General features: G+C 47.0%; 1 long non-coding RNA gene across 1 annotated transcript; it reads right to left on the bottom strand.

Annotated features, from left to right (window-relative positions):
- LOC120407093 lies at nt 1–1,513 on the bottom strand. Its single transcript, XR_005599785.1, has 3 exons — nt 1,454–1,513; nt 1,151–1,253; nt 1–60 (listed from the first exon to the last, which is right to left on the bottom strand). It is a non-coding gene; the product is annotated as an uncharacterized LOC120407093 (long non-coding RNA).
- Between the last annotated feature and the right edge of the window lie 6,953 nt (nt 1,514–8,466).

The raw sequence follows: 8,466 nt of genomic DNA on the forward strand, positions 1-8,466 counted from the left end.
GCAGATGTTCCAGGTCCAGCCATTTCATACGCTGAGTGTCTGTGTGTTCCAGGATGATGCCTAAATACACAATGTCAAATAAATAACAACAATAACAATAAAACCTTCCCTTGTTGAGTGCAAAGTGATATTAGCAGCCCCTAGACAGGTCTTTGGGGTCTCCTACTGTGGGCCTAAGGGTGAGCTGTGGGCAAGAGGATGCTAGAGCAGTTTAGAGTCCACACTGAAGAGAATGAGAGAGACATTTTTAAAAAGAATGTTTACATAAAACCCATTTGCTTGAAACAGTCTGTGCTCCTCTTGCCACTGCAGTCAGTTATTGGAGACATACTAAGATAGTGTTTGGTCTAGTGGTCTGAGCAAAGGACTGGGGCCAGGAATAAGCGAGTTCTAAGCAGGATCTCACAAGGTGACTGATAGGTGAGCCCCAATGCCTGCCTGTCTCACATGGGTGTGCTAGGGAGAAGAGGCCACAGGGCCAAACAGGAGGAACCTAATGCTTCCTTGACAAGGTGCTGTGGCCAGGAAGGTGAAACAGCAGGCGCTATGGGGAGGTGGGCTGCTTGCCTCCCAGTGATGAAGTCACAGTGAGGAGCACTGAACAGCACTGGGTAGGTCTGCACTTTGAGCTAGAGGTATCACACCCAGTTCAATGGGACAGGCCCACACTAGCTCTGACAGCGCTAGCATTAGAATGTAGCTAAGGCAGCACAAGCCGTGGGAGGAGCAGCCACTGTGAGAATAGACTTTGGGGTTTGGATGGGATCATACTTGGGGTGGTTAAACCTCCTGCTGCTCCTGCCGCCGCAGCTACTCTCTATTTTTAGCACAAAGGGCTAGTGCGGGTGTGTCTCATCAAGATGGGAATTATACCCCCAGCTCAAAGTGTAACCATGCCCTACGTGACAGTGTCCCAGGCACTACTACGAAATGACTGCACCGTGCTTCCCTGCAACAATCCCAAGCACTTTATAGCAACTAATGAATTCCTCCGACCACCATCCTGGAGAGGTAGGGACATTAACATCTCCATCTATGGGTGGGAAGCTGAGGCACAGAGAGATTAATGGCAGCTCAGTGCTGCACAGTGGGATTTTTTCTGTCTCCCTCAATGGGAATATCAAAAGGGACACTGGGCATCATCTCTCACCAGCTAAGTTGGCGGCACCTGCCCGGATCCCTTCCCAGCTGCTACTGAAGGACGCGATGGTTGTGCTATACAAGTTCTCCAGCAGTTCTGCATTTTCTTTGGCCTAGAGGAAATCAGGGACACATGAGCTCTCTCTGGCTAGAAGTGCCCTTTGACTGCCAGCACATGCTTTTATGAACCACAGGTAAATAAGAGCAAGAACAGGTGGCTGGGTAGAAGTGGAAAAAATGGGAATCTGGGGCAGATTTACATTTCCCATCACCCTCCAGTCAATAATCTCCTACAGTTCAACAGCTCACTCACAAGGTGTCTGCAAATGTCCATCTGGAGCTCTTCAGGCTTCAGCTCGGCTCTGCCACCAAGGTGCTTATTGATCGCATGTTGGAGTCTCTTCAGTCCCAAAAACGGGAAACAGAGGTGAAATGTAGCTCTGCATTCCTGAAAAAGAGCGTCACACCATTGACTTGTTCCCTACCGAGTGCTATGTGCAGTCAAAGGGAACTCATCTGCGTGACTGCTCATCTATTCCAGGACAAAAAAGGATTCATCTGGATGTGACTGGCAGAAACATGCAGGAATGACTAATAGAGGGGAGAGCTTCCACTGAAACCTGGAGGTAGCATCAATGTCTTTTGGGAACAGATATACCGATGAAAGCTGCTTCACCAGGCACAGCTGTGGTCTCTCCTCTGTTCTGGGAGGCAGGGGCCTGGGGTGAAGAGTCAGACAGGAACAGAGACCTGTAGGGTCAGACCCATGACCTATCCTGGATTCTGGTGAGGCAGCCATGGACCAACCTGGCTGGAAGTGACTCAGCAGGAGGGCAATGAACTGAGGGGAGAATTTGGGCCTCCACAACAAGCAGGAATAGCAGTGCTCCCCTGGCACTGGGAGGAAGATTCCTTTGGCTTAGTAAATAAGTCACTGTTGGTCTTACCATTGAAACCTCGGGGCTTGGGTCTTGCAGGTGCAGCAGAAGTATGACCCAGCTCTTTCGAACCTGCTCAGCGAAATAGGCCTTCCACTTTTTCTTTGTCAACTGAGCCAGGATGCCAAATAGGACAAAGGCCACTGAGCGAAGACCATCATTCTCCTACAGCCAAGAAAGCCCCACAACTTGGTAAGTAAGGGACAATCCCATCACGCACCTCACACAGCCGTCTCTTCTACGCTAAAGTAAAGTGATTGCAACTACAGCTAGTCAGATAAACTTTAATTAACCAATTTTTATTCGAATTTTCTGATTCATGAAAATATTTTAGAGACAGTTCAATTTTGATGAAATTCTCCAGAAGCCAGGCAGGGTCCTTAGAAACCTGCCTGGTGTCTTGCCAGTACACCCATCCAGCTCCTTGGCAGCCAATCTAGCAGGCTGACTGGGATCATAGGCTTCCAGGCTCCCAGCTTTGGGGGGAAGGATAGCTCAGTGGTTTGAGCATTGGCCTGCTAAACCCAGGGTTGTGAGTTCAGTCCCTGGGGGGCCATTTTGGGAACTGGGATAAAAAGCTGAGGATTGGTCCTGCTTTGAGCAGAGGGTTGGACTAGATGACCTCCTGAGGTCCCTTCCAATTCTATGACCCTGGGGGTCCTAGCTCTCAAATTTGCAACTCCCTGGCACCTCTAGCTCCCAGAGTTTCCTGGGTTCCCAGCACCAGGATAGTCTGAGAGCAGACTGCCCCGGGCCAAGGCTTCCAACAGAGCTAGGTTGAGAATAGTAATTCTGTTTCACAAGGAGTTCTGAAGTTTGGGGGAGGGGTTCCCACAAATAGGAACAAAACCAAAATTTGAAATCTCAAAAATTCTCTGCAAAACAGAATTATCATTCCAACCCTCTCACATAAAAACGGTATAGAGCAGGCCCAACACTTTCTATTGCACTCTGTAACCCCCTTTTCATGGTTATCTAGCTACCTAATCTAGTATTCAGACTTTCTTTGAGGTTCTCAGTGGCAATCAAGAACAGAAGGGTGAGACTGTGGGAGCAGGGATGTCATCCCCATCCTCCTAATGTTCTCCTCCTCCATAAAACACCTCCCTTCCCTGGGGCCTAAAATCTCTGCACTCTGACATGAGCAATGCCCAGGGAGTCCACATCACACATCGTAAATCGAGTCTAATCAAGATCGGTTGAACTGGGGTTGGAGAGTTCTGTTCACATACATCGTCAAAGTAGGCCCGGATCTGTTCGGTGAGGTTTTTGAAGGAAGAACCAATGTCCTTCTCTTTCAGCTCCTTCAGGACTTTGGCCAGTGCTTTCATGCTCTCACCAATCACTTCAGAACTGAAAACGTCATGTAAGGCCCCGATCAGTATGTCCAGAAGAAACTTCTTGTACTTTTTCACCTGTACAAACATACGACATTAAAGAAAACTTATCACTGATCACACTTCTAAGAACTTTTCTTTAGCAGTTATGAAGCTGTGGGAATTTCATCAACCCTCTCTCCCTCCTGAGATCTATAGCTATATTTCAGACCAGGTGCTAGCTACAATGAGCCAAACTCGGTAACATAATACACGTGCATAATCCTATTATTAGATTTCTAGTTACTTAGATTCCAAGGCCAAAAGGGTTCATTGTGATTATCCGGTCTGACCTCCTGCATAACATAGAACTTCTCCGAAATAGTCTCTGAACTAGAGTACATCTTTTAGAAAAACATCCAATCTTGATTTTAAAATTGCTAGTGACCAAAAATCCACCACAACAACTTTTGGTAAATTGTTCCAATGATTAATTAAAATTACTATTAAAAATGTACGCCTTATTACCAGTCTGAATTAATCTAGCTTCCTTTTTCTCCATTGAATCTTGTTATACCATTGTTTGCTAATGTGAAGAACCCATTATCAAAATTTGTTCCCCATGTGAGTAGTTATAGACTGTCCTCAAGTCACTCCTTAACCTTCTCTTTGTAAAGCTAAATAGGTTGAGCTCCTTGAGTCTATCACTAAAGGTATATTTTCCAATCCTTTGATAGTTCTTGTGACTCTTCTCTGAATCCCCTCTAATTTATCAGCATCCTTCTTGAATTGTGGACATCTGATCTGGACACAGCATTCCAGCAGCACTCACATGAGTGCCATATTCAGAGGGAAAATAACTTCTTTACTCTTCTTCAAGATTCCTCTATTTATGCCTCCAAGGATCATTTCAATCCTTTTGGCCACAACTTCGCATTGGGAGCTTATGTTCAACTGATTATCTGCCATGGCTCAAGTTTTTTCTCAGCATCATTGTTCCCTGGGATAGAGTCTCCCGTCCTGTAAGTATGGCCTGCATTTTTTGTTCCTAGATGTATACATTTACATATAGTTACATTAAAGTGCACATTGTTTGCTTATGCCCAGTTTACCAAAGGATCCAGCTTGCTCTGTATTGACTGCAAAAAGGTGACTAGGGTATGGGAGAGAGCAGAATTTGGCCTAGTGCATTGTGTGCAGCCTCTGTAAACTCTGAGCAATTATTTCCCTTGGATTCTCTACTTATGTTGCATCCTATTCAGTATTCTCTCATACCTTCACAGGCGCCCATTGACTATATTTCCCAGGCCTCTTACAGCCATCTGACGGACAATGCTGTTCCTATCCTGTGACCTTTCTTCCAAGATGCGCAAGACACTCTTAAGCAACTTCTTCTCCCTGAGCATGGGATCAGTCATTAGCTGAAATAAAATCAACATGTCCATTAGCACCAATATGATCCTTAAGATTGGGAATAGAATTTGAGCCAGCATAGAATACACTAAAAACAACAAGGAGTCCTCCTATAGCCACAGTCTTGTGGATACAGACTAATATGGCTACCCCTCTGATACGTGGCACATAACACACTAACTTTATCATTCCACACAAATGAGAAATGTCTTAAAACATGCAGCTTTCCTTTGGGCACTATAATAGGGATCCACTCACCTCTTGAGAGCCCCTTAGTGGCCAGGTCTGGTACCACAGTCCTTTCTCACCCCTGGTGCACCCTGCCAGCTGACCTCAGTGAGTCTTCTGTGGCTCAGGCCTCTGGCTAAGTCCCAAAGTCCAAATGAACCCCTTCTGGGCTAGTCAAGAACAGTCCCATTGCCCTCACTAGGGTCTCCAGCCCCAACTCTGGGTCCTTGAAATTCTGCTCTTTGTTCAAGCTCTCCGTAAGCATTGTCCCCTTCCTGGGGCTTATGCCACTGTAAGTGGTAGGGGATCCAAGGCCTGCCCATAACTCTGGGTTCCAAACCATGGACCCTGTAAACAGTAGTTAGGCACCGCTTGATTTCAGTTCATTGTTGCTTTTTCCTACCAGCCACTTTTAGCTTCACCCTCACCTCAAGGTTCAAGTTCTTAAGGACTCTCTTCCTGCAAACCCAACTTAAGCAAATGCTGCCAGAATCAAACTCTGGCAATCCCTGGAATTTCTGTGGCCAGAGAGCAGCATCATTTCTTGCCCCTCCAGTTCCTGGCAGGAACTGACCTGCTAAGGCCCTGCAGCTCCTTTTAGCTGAGCCTGATGGGCTCCGATTGGCTGCTCTCATGAGGCCTCTCTAGACAGACCCAGATTTGTGGCTCTTTTCCTGGGGCAGGGTGCAGTAGGACCATGGGGCCTCTTGTAAGGAGCCTCAAAGCCCAGGAACAGCCCATCCCAGGCACAGATCGATTGTTTTCCTTAGAACCAGATGAGCCCCTAAGATAGTTACTTAGCATAAGTGGAAATATGATGCAGATGTTAGAGGAGGGCTGTAGAAAGGGAGGATGGTCCAGCAGTTAACACACTTGTCTAGGACTTAGGAGACCCAGGTTCAAATTCCTGCTCCCTCAAAGACTTCCTGGGTGACCTTGGCAAATCACTTAGCCCTTCTGTGCATCAGCTCCCTGCCTGTAAAATAGGAATAATAGTGCTTCCCAGGAGTGTTGTGGGGACACATACATACATTACAGAGTTTTGAGGTACTCAGATACAATCGTCATGAGAACCTAAGACAGATGTGAATGTATTTGTATGTTGCTTGTTTTATAGTATTAGGACACTAGGTTCATTCCCAAGATCTGCTGAGTGAAACCAAAACCAGGAGCTGTTGGTTAGTATCAGCACTGGGACTTGGCAGAAGAGGTCCAGTACTTCAAACTCTGTCTGTATCTCTCTCAGCCAGCACCTGTGGTTGTGTAGCTAGTATAGGCAATGGCAGCAATACAAATATCAGCGAGAGAATGACTCCGAAAGGTAGAATGAAGTTCCTTGTCAGGTTTCCATATAAAGGGGGAACCAGTCTACTATCTAAAATGACAGTTACTCCTATGAACTGAACTGTACAACTCCTTAAAAGAAAGGCAAACAGACAATGGTCTAATGGTGAAACTGCTCTTCGGAGCCCTGTGTCTTACCTGGGCAAGGAAAGCTGTGCCGGTGATTCGGAAGTTTTCCATTGGGGAATTCACCCAGGGGAGGAGGCTCTGGATGATCTCAAGTGTTATTAGTCCAAATCTTAGCAGACCACTGGAAGGCAAAAAACCGCTTATGGGGTCGATTGCACACTTCAAAACTCAGCTGCTCTGAGCAGACAGCTCTGATATCTATGGGTGGGAGCTGTGTGTTTCCACCCAGGGCACCCCCCACAAAGCTATAAACTGGAGGTTCCCTCTCAGCCACTCTATTTGCTACTGATTCCCAAGGATAAAATCATGCCTCTTAGATCTCTTACCTCACCAGCAGACACACTCCCTCATGGTGAGTCTGGGGGTTTTCAAGCAGAATCCATGTTTTCTGCGTCCTGAGCACTCTCACCAGTCTCTCATTCCCAGCTTTAGAAAGCACAGATTCTAATGCTTGGACAGAAAACCTGGGGAAAGAGAGGCACAGAACTGCAGCAATCAGTAGGAAGGTGCAGCCTGAACAGAGTCAGGAAGCCCAGGTTACTTGTCAGGTCTGCTGTTCATCGACAGTTCATCCACTGGCAATATCCTGGACACCAGTGTCCCTGGAAGGACTTGATGCCAGGAGGTATGTTTCTGTCTCATACATCTCATATAACTAGTTTTGCTAGGGACAAAATTTTGCAGTCATTTTTCACTTTCTGCAAGGAGTATGGGCACTAGCAGAGTACAAGGATATAAAAAAGATACACGATCAGGACCCAAAAACTGGGGGGCATAGAATGTGGTGATCACTAGTGGATATTTTGGGGTTGTATCTCCAGATATGATGTGACAGAGTGCTGAGGGTATGCACTTGAGTCAGCACTCTGGTCACTATTAGTACTAATTCAGTTCCTTACAGAAAGCCTAATTGGACAGAGGTGTAGCTGATTACGAGGTCAGATTGGGGCTAGTGAGTCATGGAACCAATCATTCCATTAACAGGGAAACTGTATAAAAGGACATGGGCAGGAGCCCTTTGAGGGGAACAGACAGAGAAAGAAACTTGGGTGACCAGATATCCCGATATTTGGGGCTTTTTCTTATACAGGTGCCTATTACCACCCACCCCCTGTCCTGATTTTTCACACTTGCTGTCTGGTCACCCAAAGAGAAACAGAAAGACAAAAAGCTGGGAGAGCCTGACAAAGTGAGCTCTCTGAGTGGAAACACCTTCCCCCCATTTTGGAGAAGAGTTTAGAAAGTTGAGATACAAGATAAAGGTGCTATGTATTGGTAGGGGGATTAAATAGACTTCACGTTGGTGTTTACAAGCAAGAAAGTCTCAACGTGGTCTGTGTTTGTAGAAGATGTGGGGTGCAACACCCCTCTCTGTCACAGCTGGGGCTCATCAGGATTTCCTGTTATCTATGCAAATGGAGAGCCTGCTGGAGAAGCCGGGTAGAGGTCTGGCAGTCCGGGTGATGGAGGGAACACACTGAAATGGGTGGTGAAGCAGCAAGGAGAAGTCTAGAACAGGGTTCTCAACCTTTCTGTTTCTGAGCCTCCTCTCACCTCAACAAGCTATAAATACTCCATGGCCCACTCCCAGGCCTCTGCCCTGCCAGGCATCAGAGTTTGGGGCTCCTGGCTCTAGATTTTAACTCCACAGGGTGCAGGGGCTGGGGCTTTAGTGCAGGTGCTGGGCCTCAGGGCTCCAGCCTGGCTGGGCTCAGAGATTCAGCTTTCTGCCCTAAGCCCCAGCTAGTCTACTGCCAGCCCTGCTTGGCGGACCCCCTAAAACCGGCCCAGTTGAGAACTGCTGGTGTAGAAGACCCCACAGACCTTCTAACAATCCCACCAGGCAGAAAAACAGCCTTTGCTTGCCTGGTAGGTTTAACAGCAAAAGAGCCTTCAGGAATTTATACAGGAACAAGCCCAGGTCTGGCAACAACTCCTCCAAAGTCTGGCAAGTCCTG

The sequence above is a fragment of the Mauremys reevesii genome, linkage group 5 (assembly GCF_016161935.1).
Source record: "Mauremys reevesii isolate NIE-2019 linkage group 5, ASM1616193v1, whole genome shotgun sequence".
Lineage (NCBI taxonomy): Eukaryota > Metazoa > Chordata > Testudines > Geoemydidae > Mauremys > Mauremys reevesii.